This window comes from Pezoporus occidentalis, unplaced genomic scaffold (genome assembly GCF_034315485.1).
Source record: "Pezoporus occidentalis ecotype Australia unplaced genomic scaffold, CSIRO_AGI_Poc_V1 ctg55, whole genome shotgun sequence".
Lineage (NCBI taxonomy): Eukaryota > Metazoa > Chordata > Aves > Psittaciformes > Psittacidae > Pezoporus > Pezoporus occidentalis.
This window is the reverse complement of record NW_026915888.1, coordinates 2,804,513-2,817,676: the sequence shown is the minus strand read 5'-3', so window position 1 is coordinate 2,817,676 and position 13,164 is coordinate 2,804,513. Positions and strand designations below refer to the sequence as shown.

The 13,164-nt window shown below is 45.3% G+C and overlaps 1 protein-coding gene across 3 annotated transcripts in view; it reads right to left on the bottom strand.

The window, feature by feature from the left end:
* Window positions 1-11,189, bottom strand: part of FSTL4 (follistatin like 4) — a 391,441-nt gene extending 380,252 nt beyond the window's left edge. For 2 of the 3 annotated variants that reach the window (XM_062638103.1, XM_062638109.1), the window contains exon 1: window positions 2,988-3,073. The gene's annotated coding sequence lies outside the window, so the exon portion shown is untranslated. Of the gene's footprint in view, window positions 1-2,987; window positions 3,074-11,021 lie in introns of those variants that run through there. The other variant, XM_062638106.1, reaches the window with a different exon arrangement.
* Between the last annotated feature and the right edge of the window lie 1,975 nt (window positions 11,190-13,164).

Here is a 13,164-nt window from a genome sequence, read left to right as displayed (position 1 = left end):
TTACTGCATCAACTGTGCCAGGGCTTGGCCATCCTTGTGAATGTGAAGTGCAAATGACAAAGAGAAAAGACATTGGTTTGTACAGCTGGTTCTAGTTTAAAATTAACTTGTGAGGTTTGATGTGTTTCTGAGAGTTCATTCCTCCTCTTTGCTCTTTGGGTGAAGCCCTCTGTTTGCCATCACAGCTTGATGTATGATAATGAATGCGATATCATACACAGAATTAGTCTGACATCAGGCTGAGAATAAACAGAAGTGGTGTTTGCATGAATTCTCTTATAAAAAAAAAATCAGAGTCTGTTATGGTTTAACCCAACTGGCAGTCAAACACCACGCAGCCCCTCACTCCCCCCAATTCCTCCCCAGTGGCCTTGAAAACAAAAGCAGAATTTGTGGGTTGAGGTAAAAACCATCTACTAAGAAACAGAAAGGGAAATAATAATAATAAAATTATAACATACAAGTGATGTACAACGCAGTTGCTCACCACCCATCAACTGATACCCAGCCAGGTCCTGAGCAGTGGCACCAAGCCAGATTTCCCCCTAGTTTATATACTGATCATGACATCCTATGCTATGGAATACCCCTTTAGTCAGTTGGGGCCAGCTGTCCTGGCTGTGTCCCATCCCAGCTTCTTGTCCCCCACCACAGCCTCCTCACTGATGGGGTGGGCTGAGAAGCTGGAAAGGCCTTGACTGAGCAACAAGTAAAACATCAATGCATTTTCAACATTCTTCTCATCCTAAAACCCAAACACAGACCTACAGCAGCTACCAGGAAGAAAACTAACACCATGCCAGCCAAAACGAGGACAATCCACCCCCTAATTCTGTACCATTTACATAATTCCCAGGTCCCACACATCCTGATCACTGCCACCATTCCCGTTTCCAGCGTACGTCACCTCCTCCTCTGATACTCGAAGTCTTTCCCTTCTGGCCAGTCTATGATGACTTCCAAAATTCCTGGGTGCCTGGGGTTTTCTTTGTGTTTTATGATCAGTGACCCACTGGAGCGCCTGACTGCCTCGACTCACATATGCAAACGAGCTTCATTAGGGCAAGTAACTACTGCGAGGTCCCACCTGGGTCTTCAAAGAGTGCCATGAAAATTCACCAGAAATGGGTGAAATTAGAGAAAAAGATCGGTGTTTATTTAACAAACACACCTAGAACTTCAGCAGTTCATTTCAATTTGTTTCCGGGGAGGCTCAAACCCACCTGAAAATCCAGCCAGGCAAATCTCATCACCCAGGAGCATGCCAATAGTTCAGAAGTCCAAGCCTTCATCCTTAATTAAACCAGTAGTGATGGAAGGCAGGCCAAGAAGAGAAGCGTTTCAGGCTACAACTGGGTAATCCAAATGACCTGGGATTACAGAGGTTTGTATCCTCCTGGGCAGCTAGTGCTGCCTCTTAGCAGCAAGGGAGCAGCAACTCCCTGAAGGCTCCTTTCCATCTCCTCTGCAATGCCAGAGCTGTACATGGATTAACCATGAGCAGAAGGAAGAATCCCAGCCCTAACGTTTAAGGGTTTAATCCCACTCTGAGCAATGCCCTGGGAACCTCTCCCTTGATTTTAAGGGGAGATATTTTAGACTCATACCTAAAAAAAAAAAAAAAAAGTTTGCACCTTGCTACTGCTATAAAATACTAAATAGAATATGAGAGAATATTAGACTGAATCAGATACACCTCGTGATTTCACAACATCCAAGCGACTTAAAACAACAAAGCCTAAACAACAATACAAATGAACTCGGCAGGGTCAGATGTAGTCAGGGAGGGGTTTGCCCCAGAAAGCAGCCAGCAGCACCTATGCACAGGTTTTGTCCGCAGCCATTCATTAAACAAAAAAGCAATGGGCTATCTTAGGGAATCTTAGGGACAAAAGAGAGTCTCATGAACGATAAAAGGCATCAGGGCTTGGGAGCTTTGCTGAAGCAGACAAACTCCAAACCCCTTATAAAAGCAACCCAGCATCTCTGCTTTAGGGAACAGAAAGCAGAGACAAATACTCCTTAAAAACTAATGTATGTGCCCATTAGACCAATGTATTTGTTAAACAGCCAGATAAGAAGAGTAAAGTTAAACAGAGAGGCATGTGGATGCGCTGATTTGTAAGTTAGGAAAGGACCCACCGTGCAGCAATTACACACTTGGTTAAATTCACAGAGAACCTTCAGCTTTCCAGTAAGAAAAAGGAATGCAATTATAACTTGGCCATGAAACAATTTCTCCCGTACATGGGATTTCTTTCTCTTTGACAGTTTAATGCCTCAAAATTATTTATCTTATTATTTATCTCTCTGTTTGTTTTTTGAAGGACACCTTTTTGTGCCTTCGAGCCACTTTATTCATTAGCTCTCCGGAGTTCGTGTCCTATTTCATTATGTTTTAATCTTTACAGTTGTTAATTTGCATTTCATTTCCTGTTGTAGCGAAACTTGCTAACAAAAAAAGTTATTGTAAATATTAATGCAAGTCAACCGATAATCATCCAAGAGAGCGTTTTGCAGCAATAACAATTACCTGTGTCTGAGGCAGAAAAGAGCAATTCAAGTAGTTAGAGACAAAACACCTCAAGCTGAGGACACAGAACGTTCTTAGAAGCGCAGAGTGGGACATCACAAACAGCGCTTATCATAACAACTTGCTTTAAAGAGAAACTGCCTGGAGAAAGAGCAAGACCTGTTTGGTAACTAGATGCCTAAAGCCCATCAGGAGTTTGGTTACTTTATCCTCACCACAGCATCTTTTAAGTGCAAGCAAATGCTTAACTAATACCATGACCGCAACTGGAAAACAATAAACCAAACTAAATCCAACATCCTGCACCACAAAAAACAATAAATCAGGTTTTCCCCTCCACACACACCACCGTTACCATCAGCTCCCTGGCTCCTAGCGCTGCACCACAGCAAGTTTAGCGCTCGGAAAAGACTTAGGGAGCCCTGTTTAAACAAAGAAAAACCTTTCACCTTACCTAGAGCTGGACCATGACTGCAAGTTGCGAACTTTGCTTGTGCTGACCCACGACGACTCACCCCCAGGCTGCTCTGCAAGGGCGGGTAAAAAGGAACCAGCAGTAAACCGTCTTCCCCAGCTGCCTTAGTTTAACTGGATCCCGTTGCTTGGAGGTGGATAATGACCCTCGTTAAGGCAGGTTTGCAAATGCACCTTAGTTTTAACAGAAGAGAGCACTTAGCAACTTAAAACACGTGGTGAAGAGCCCCAGCTTTGCTGGCTCCCTCATTAACCTCCTGCAGGGCACGATGTGCTGGGGGGAGCTGTAAGAGAAGGGGCTGCAGGAGCTGCTCTTTAGAAAGCCTCCACGAAAGAGAGAAGGGAACCTTGGGGATCGGAGTTTGAACTGGCCCCTTTGTAACTCGTCGGCCTCAGAAAAAGTCCCTGTTTTATCTCACTTTAACTCCATCAACCGTATTTCCTGGCTTGGTTGTTATTACATGTCCCCAACACATGGCTATGGTATCGAAAAGAGTTGCATGCACTGGTGATAGCTGGGTTTTAAGCAGAGCCTGTAAGAGCAGCCATTCAGCTTCACAGAGTTTGCAAGGACTGCCTCTGATTCCTCGCTCTTGTGCATTTGTGAAAGCTCCAACAACTTGAACCAAATCGCCCATCTAAAGCTTCTTCTCGGAGCAGCCACAGCTCCTGTTCATCTATCACAGCAACCTGTCCTTCCAAGATGTGCTGCATGACAGCTCTATGGGCTCAACACCCATAAAAATAAATCAGGTTCTTTGCTTTATTGTTCTCCAGTTCCTCAGCTTCCCTATGTTTTCACAACGGATCTGATAGGGAGCAGCCCTCCATCACCCACCCAGGCCTGGGGGCACTCTCCACAGCTGCTTTCATTTGCCACAGGTGACCAAAGGAGCTGTGATTAAGACAAAAATACCCTGAGCAAACGTGTGATGATCGTGCAGGTTTGATCCTTGCCATTAAAAATTGAGAGCTGGGAAAACAAGAGTCTTTATTTGAAACAATTTACTTGAATCATCAACTTGGAAAAGCCTTGGAGCTCACCTTTAGATCAGTCCTCACTGTAATGTGTGGGGTTTGTTCATCAAGAAGTCTGGGGGGAGGGAGGCTCTCTGGGGCTGTCCTTATGTGAAACAATTCTCCTTTTGACTCTGTAACTCTTGTACTCTGTAGGTAATGGGGGGAGGTCAGTTGTATTGTTGTGCGGGATTGTGAGAGAAGTGGTGCCTTGTTGCAACGCTTGAGGGGAGGGGGCTGCGGCGTGAGGAGGCTGGCAGTGGGCGCTTCTGGGAGCTTCTGGAAACTTCCCGAAACTTCTCGGTAATGAGACCCCCTGCAACAAAGGGAACCAATGGGGAAGAGCCATGTCAACATCCGAGTGAGGAGGGGCGACAGGATTGGCCGGGGCCTTGAACCGGAGAAGATAAAGGACCGCCTCGCACGGACCACGTGTGCGCGTCTTGGGCGGAGCAGAGGACTCCTCAGTGCACCCAGCGCTGTTTTATCTGCTATCACTTACTCAGTTTAATAAACTTCATACTTTAAACCAAAATTGGCTACACCAAAATTGGTGATAACACTCACCGAGCTCTCTCTTGCAGGAACAGGAATCATTTCACAGTGTAATGTGTGGGGTTTGTTCATCGAGAAGTTTGGGGGGAGGGAAGCTCTCTGGGGCTGTCCTTATGTGAAACAATTCTCCTTTTGACTGTAACTGTTGTACTCTGTAGGTAATGGAGGGGAGATCAGTTGTATTGTTGCGCGGGATTGTGAGAGAGAAAAGGGGGGCTGGGTGGCTCGAAGTGGTGTCTTGTTGCAACGCTTGAGGGGAGGGGGCTGCGGCGGTGAGGAGGCTGGAGGCTGGCAGTGGGCGCTTCTCGAAAGTTCTCGGTAATGAGACCCCTGCAACAAAGGGAACCAATGGGGAAGAGCCACGTCAACGTCCGAGTGAGGAGGGGCGGCAGGATTGGCTGGGGCCTTGAACCGAAAAAGATAAAGGACCGCCTCCCAGGGACCACGTGTGCGCGTCTTGGGCGGAGTGGAGGGGTCCCTGTGCACCCAGCGCTGTTTTATCTGCTATCGCTTACTCAGTTTAATAAACTTTATATTTTAAACCAAAATTGGCTACAGTGTTGATAACAACAGGGTTTTCAATATTGAAGTTGTTCCATGGGGTTTCTCCCCCCATACCTGGGAGGAAGACAGAAGGTGGAGATAGGCAAGGAGGAAGCGCTGCTGCCATGCAAACCCATGGAGAACAGACCTGCAACAGTGCTGACCCAACTGGGGCAAGAGCAACCTCCCGTTTTAACTTTAAAGAGGGAATGATTGCCAGCCCCACAGGGAAAACTGGTGTTGATGAACTCCAACAACAAAGCACCCAGGAATCAACTGGAATTTTGCAGCTGCAGATTTCCTGCTGGGAAAAGTCAGTCTCACATCTGCCACCTCCCTATGGATAATATTCCCTTCCCCGGTAAAAGGACCTATACACATCACATTTTAGGTGCAATGCTTGTTGTTTAGTGCTACAGACTGCACACAGCTTCATTTCCACCAGCCTTATCCTATGGGATACCACATGTGGAAAGAGCCCCAGCAGCATTAGTGAATTTTCACATCCCCTCTAGTAAATCCTTTGCTTCTCTCCTTTACAGAGGAACAAGCCAAATTCTGCTTTCAGTAGGTAAGGTCCATAGCAACGTCTTTACAGTCACTGGAGTTTTGCTGGGGTTTAGATTGAAGCAGGGAGGCTTTAGCTGTCAGATAAGCAAAGTTTGGCAGAGCAGTCCCAGATTCTGCAGCATCTGCTCTGACTCATGGGTGAGAAAAACACACAAAGAAACCTTGAATTGGAAAAGATGGAGCAAGAACTAAAACACCAGAAACACCACCCAAGGCTTAGGCTGCAGACAGCTCCCCCATCCTGCTTTATGATCTTTAATCCAAGATGAGTTAATTCCTTTTCCCAGGCTCATTCAAGAAAATCTGGCACAAGGGATGATTGGGTAGCATCATGCACAGACACAGCGCTGAGCAGGAAGCTAAGACCCCATTCTGACCGGCTTAAATCTTCGGCAAATGCACAATACCCACCTTAATCACCCTCATTTTTCCTTTCTTCCTGCCATCCTCCCGTTTTAACTCCCCATCAAATCACTTTCCCTGGACCCTGAAAGCCTTGCAAACATTTTAGGGTTTTAAGTTCTTGAGACCACTCCCACCCAATCCTTCTTACCCTCATCCTCCCTTTCTTTCCTGCTGGACCAAAATCCATCCCTGCCTGGCTGTTGCCACTTGTCGTTTTGCTCACTGCAGGCTCTCCAAAATCACTTGCCTGGCTTGTACTGGGCTTAGCAGAGTCCTGGATCATGACCAGGACTCCAAAGCACTTTGGGAATCTCAGCCAGAAGTGATTTCTGCAATCATAACTTGGCTGACAAAATCAACTAGTTTATACTCATGATGGAATTCTTTTTTACTCTTTTTCCTTGCCATGGCACTCTCCCAGCGTAGAACTGTACCCCATCCGTTGTCTTCTCTCCTCAGGGTTAAACTCTTAAGTGGTGCAGAAAGATGAATTCCCTTCCCTTTGAGCTGGTAGACCAGTGTCCAGCGGACAATGTGGTCACCGAGGTGGTAGGAAGCAGCTGCAGCTTCCTCCCCATCAATAACAGTCAAAGAGCAAGGTTCAACTTTGGCTCCTGAACCAATCATTAGTAATGATGCATCAAAAAGCTTTTGATGAGTAGGTGATATAAGTAAACAGGACAGAGAAATAATCAGGCTTTATTTATAGCCAGGTAAACCAGGGCTGGTGTCAATTTTGCAAAGTGACTTTGAGGGAACTTTTTAAAGGGGATACTGAGAACGTTTCCCCCCTCCCTCTTGCAAACAACCGTAACCATTATTGATAGCATTTCTGAAACGGCAGGTACAGAGAAACAGAGACCGTTCTGTTGTGTCAGAGTTGGTTTATGGCACCATATTTTTCCCTTGCTTAAGGCAGCACCACTCATTTACAACATTAAAAAATGTGATTTATGTACTTTAGCGGAGCTTACAACATTTAAATGTTTCAGGCATTTCATTTTTACAACATACCTGGTTCCAATATAATCAATGTGCTTTTTTTCCTCGGGCTGTGATAGGAATGCAGTTTGTGTTTTATAGCTAAATCAATATAAGAATTAATGGGTGACGAACAAAGTAAATGGTAAAAAGTACAGGGAGGTTGTGAGATCTCTTTTGCTGTATCGATTCCATTAGCACGAGGCTGCCCAGTTGTACACAGTTTCATATTTGATAAGCAAGCAGCAGATTTCATATTCCATGGAAGACAAAACGGGCAAAGTTGAGCACTGAAATCACTTATGCCAAAGTCATTGAGGTTAAAGCAAGAATGGAGACGAGCCAAGGTGGATGTGCTTTAAAGGCGGCAGTTGTAAACATCAGATGGTCACAAATGGTGCCACCCTGACTTCTATTAAAGGCTGTGATCCTTGAGCAATGACATTCTTGGCTCTTTCATGCTGCTGGGTTATACAGGTTTTAATTAATAGCAAAAACTGATGAGAAAGCTGCTCCTGTGTTTTCTCACTAATAGCTGAAAAACCTTTCTTTTTAAATACATGCAACCCAGATTTCTTGTTAGAGACACAAAGAGGAAGGAGCTCTGGCCAGCTACGAGCAATGTAACCTGGAAAACATTCATCTTTCCTTTGCCATCTTTTCATGCCTGAAGTTTGCTCTTGACAAGGGGTACATGGGTTAGTGCTAGAAAGGGCCACTCAGAATGTTTCTGGAGTCTCCTACACCACTGGAGATGTCTGGCAAAGGTGCTGTAATGCTTTCCCATGCATCAAGAGACAGAAGAGATCACAGCACCTTGTACCTGCCACAGCCTGTGCAGACAGCGAGATGCCTCTTGCCTGGCACAGAGTCCCAGTAAGTGCAGCATCCATGAGGGACACCAAGCAAGGGATGGGTTCACAGCTCCAGAGCTCCTCTTGGGTCCCCTTCTGGCATATCATGGAATCACAGAGTGGTTTGGGTTGGAAGGGACCTCAAAGCTCCTCCAGCTCCAACCCCTGCCACAGGCAGGAACACCTTCCACTAGAGCAGCTTGCTCCAAGCCCCTGTGTCCAGCCTGGCCTTGAACACTGCCAGGGATGGGGCAGCCACAGCTTCTCTGGGCACCCTGTGCCAGCGCCTCAGCACCCTCACAGGGAAGAGCTTCTGCCTAAGAGCTCATCTCAGTCTCCCCTCTGGCAGGTTAAAGCCATTCCCCTTGGCCTGTCCCTACAGGCCCTTGTCCGAAGCCCCTCTCCAGGTTTCCTGTAGGACAGATTTTCTGTCCCTGCATTGCTATTCATTGCCAGCAGCTCAGGCACGCTCCTATCACACTTCCACAGCTGCGAAAGACAAGCTGCTCCCTGCAATCCTCACGCACTCCGACTTACGGAAAATGAACGCATTCAGATCAAACATGTTTGCAGACACCTTTCCAGGTGTCCAGTTAACTCTAATAACTACTTAGCACACTGACTCGCATTTCTGTTTCACAGCCCGCATCAACAAACTGCGATGGTGACCTTCCACACTCAGAAGCATCTCTGATCATTCTAATTCTGAATAACAGATTAGATGCATCTGTTCGTTTTGCTACATTCCTTTTCAAAGCCTTGACCCACTAAAGCAATTACTGTTCCTATCAGGTTCTAGATATCCTCTACAGCCAACCGGAAAGCATTCTGGGGTGCTGTAGCATCTGTTACTATTCTTATCTTCTCGCTTTCCTTTGGGAACCTCCTTTTTGCTTCCATAACAAGTTTTAATAGACCCCAGCAAACGGGTCCAAGAATGGTAGTCATGACTTGTATTTTCTACAAGAATATTATCCTCCAAATGTGCCAAATCTTCTTTACAAGGCACCTTTTATTCACGTTTTACTGTATGAATTCTGAGAGTTTATTGCTCTTTGGGTTGTACTCGGAGCAAAAGGATTTAATTGTATTCTATTTCCAAGCAAACTGTTGATCCAGACTCGAAGTGTCAGTAATTAGATGATTTCACAGCACACATTCCATTATCACTGTCATCCTTAATGACTGTTTATTTGAAGAGTCCTTCTAGCGTTGCAGCTACCCCGGTAGTAAATATAGTAATAGATGATGTGATTGGTAAGGTTCACCCACTGCTTTCACATTTAAAGTAACGAGCTGTAGAGAAATTTTTACTCAAACGTAGAGATTTAGGTGGCAAGAATTAAAATGCTGACCTTAATGAAATTGGTAATAAAATACTCATTGACTTCCTGGGGTTTAAATGTAATCAGTTCCTTTGAAGTAAAGATGATTAGTGACATACACCAAGTATTAAACAAACAGTTATTATGAGCTCTAGCCTGACTTAGGGTGCCAAAAGGGCTCATGTAGAAAGACCCTGTTTATTCATGGACCCTTTAACCCAATTAAAGGCGTGTGCTACATGCACCAAATCCATGTAACTACGTTCAGCAGAGAGCTTGCAAGCAGCAACCCCTGATCTCTGCGAGCCCTGCCCATTCCCATGTGCCTGGAGAAGAGGATGGGGTGGCCGTACCTATCACAGTGGGACATGGGGTGGAAGCACGAGTCTTCCACCACATCTTCCACCAGTTCCAGCATTGACAGGGGTGGGACAAACCCATCCACCTCCATGGGAAGGGTGCTGATACCCCAATGTGAGCTTCTGCTGGGGCATACCAGAGGGGCTGTAAGGAGATCCCATTGCCCCCCTCCTCAGCTTCCCACCTGCCACAGTCCTAAAGCCACTGGGATTTGAGGTCATTATGCCATGAACTTCCATTGGGTCATTTCTGGAGCAAAGCACGACCAATTCAGCAGCACTTCCTCATTTAACAAAAGTGGGATTTCAATTTTTTTTCCATTTTATGCCTTTTTTTTCTTTATGAGCACAAGACATGCAGACAATGTAATGAATTTTTGATGATTCCATTCAAATACTGCATAATTACCCAGCTACATGCTTGTCATGGCTGCGTTTGATCCCTTTTAAGTTGTTGACGATCTCAGATACACAGAGCACTGCTGCAGCCACGCACCACCAAGCAGAGGGATTGCCAGTCTCATAGCACAGCATGTTACGATTCCAGTGTCATTCAGGAAGGCATGGACTAAATTTAAGCTTGTTTAGTGAGGTTGCCTTGAGGAAAGACCAGCTGAAGTACCCATCGGGATCAGTGATCTCAGCTCCCAGCAGCTGGAGCATTCAAAGGGAAGTGCAAAGCATCATTATGGGCTAGATGTTGAAGTTGGTTGGCTTTCAACGCACTTTGCTAAGCACAGTGATGGGTAAACAGAATTGTCTGTGATGAAAAAAATAGTGCTTTATTAGTGAAGTGGTGCAGTGCAGCTGGGAATTAGAGGATGCTCCAGAGAAAGCTTTCTTCTTAGTCCACTTACTGTAATGGAGGAAGAACCAAGGCCTTTATCCTAAATAGACTGATTGAAGGCATATACTGTTACTTATTACTATTGAGATGCCTTTAAGGACCATCAGGCAACACAGGCAAGGAAAACACCCTCTCCATTTTCAGACGTGGCTCTCCAAAATGCATTAGGAGACAATTTGACCCAACACACCAACAATTACCCTTTTTATTTCAAAGTAGGCATTAATTTGAGCAAAAGAGCTAATTTGACCTTCTTTCTGGTCAGTGGAAAATGCAGTGTGAGATTGTAGTAACATGGGGATCAGAGGCTCAGCTCCTTAACGCGGAGGCCACCATTCTCCCAACACCTTAGCTCCACAGCATGTTCGGAAATGCCCTTGCATTTTCAGTGGCTTTTGGCTTTGTTCTGGCTTGCTGCATGGTCAGGAGCACGTGCTGCAGCCAGTCCAGCTTAGATGCTGGCTAATAATCCATACAGTATCAACAAAAGAGCATAATAATCTACCTGTTTTTTACCTGGGAGCGTATTTTGTATGTATTTTTACTTGTAATTATTACCTGAGTAGTATCTTTGCTTCACCGCTGACTGGAGCAACACTTGCAGAGATTCATTATCTCTGAGCCTTCTTCTCATGAGCAAATTCAGGCTGGTCAAGGGATTCAGAAGTGGCTGGGGCAGGAGGTGATGATGGAAGGCAAAAGCACACTCTCATAACCCTCATTTCCTTAAAAAGAACAGGCCTGCAAAGAAAAAGAAGGATTAGAACATAAAATGCATCAAGAACATCACAGTAGCAGCTATCTGAATGTGCAGGACATCATCCACAGCCTCCTTTTCCCTTAAGTAAAGAAAGTGTCAGATAATGGCCAAATCAATCAGTCGGCATTATCAGCCACGGCTGCTGCCCATGCCTGCGAAGCGCAGCACAAGCTGTGCTCCGAGCCTTGGGAAGCACTCCCAGATCCAGGCTGTTCTGCACGAGGCATGCCGAGATCTGGATATCATCTTTCTCTTTTTAATTAAAATGTATTTTTCACTCCCGATGCACAGAAGGAAAAACAACATAAAAGTAATTGAGACTTCACGTTTCACGTGTCAAATCGTGATAGCTTTTCTTCTTCACTGGCATGCCAAAGAAGTACTTATAACAAGATTCACCATCAAAAGCAAGCACCATCCTTTCCAAGGATGACGGAATCAGGCTTAGATAAAATAGGAACCAGCTCATGCTCAAAATGAATCCCGGCGTCAGGCTGCTGCACCTTTGCAAAGTCCTTCATCTCTCTCAAACCTGCCATACTTCATTACAGTAGATGGGGAAAGGCACCAGCCTCTCCAGGCATGTCACAAAAATTACCTACTAAAGCAGACAGTATTCAGGAATTAATGCCTCGAGTACCTGCGAGCAGCACTGGCTCATATATCGCAGGCTGTAATTTCAAGGTCTCATTCATCCCTCCCTGGTATCAAGTGTTTTCTTGTAGCCTTTTTGCAGTGTGCTTTTATTTCTACAGGTTTCCCTGCCACTAACACACCATTAAAAGGAGGAACATGAAAAGCAAACGAAGAGAAGAAAATAAAGCATTTCCTGCACTCGGAAGGCACTGCAGGTTGGAAGGGATATGAAACCATGGGACATGTCCCCAGTGATGAGGAGCTGCGAGTCCCTGATGGCAATGGGGCCGCTCCTGCAGCATGGAAGGGTTGTGGTCCTCAGAGCAATGGACTTGATGGGGACCTGGCCAGAAAACAGGGTTTATATTTCGCTTTTATACACACAGATAGACAATGTGTGTGTGTTCAACAGGAGTGTTTGTCTTTATAGGGACGTTTAACAACCTTATTAGTGCTTGGGAGTGGTAATTCTGCTGCCCTGGGATGATCTTATCTCTTAAACCAGGTGCTGTGAGCGTGCTTGCCTCTGCCATGATGCCTCATGGGCTACAGTGGTAATTCACCACTGTATTTTATGCAGGCTTAGAAAATACGGGACTGAATGGTGCAGAACTGATGAGTAGTGAGATCTGGATCCCGGGATCGCTGCTGAGGAACGCCGAATTCACCCATCACCTCAGCTAATGGAGCACTTTCAAGTCCAAACAATTAATTTTCTGGAGATTTCCTATACCTTCCTGAAGATGAGAGCGCAAGCACAAGCTCCCAGCACCAACCCGATTTCCTCTCCATGATAGCTTTTCAATTAGCCTGGGTAGAACAGATACAGAAAATACAGCACTTATATCAATGTCTATGCCTTCCTCAAGGAAATAGCTGGTTTCAAGGCTGGATAAATACTAAAGGAGTGTTATTGTACTGCATCTAAGACATTAGAAACCCTTTCAATTACTGTCATTTAATCTCCTTATTATTTTCATCTGTTAGTTCCACCTCATTTTGGATCCATTCTTTTATTTCCACATTAAATCTGTTTAGCTGGGAGCCATGATCTGATCCTGCCCAAGGTCCGTGGGTAGCTGGGACGTTGGACACACAAGGAAAGCGATTAGAAACCCCACACTTAGCACACTCTGCCTCGTATCTATGGGAAGGTTGTTACAGTAAATGCAAAACCAATGTGGCCTGACACTGGTGGAAGTTAGAAGAAGACGAGACATAAAACGCATGAGTTATTTTTCACATTAGGTAGCAAACTGAGTTCTCCTTTAACCACTTGATTACCTTTGGCTGACAGGAAAACAC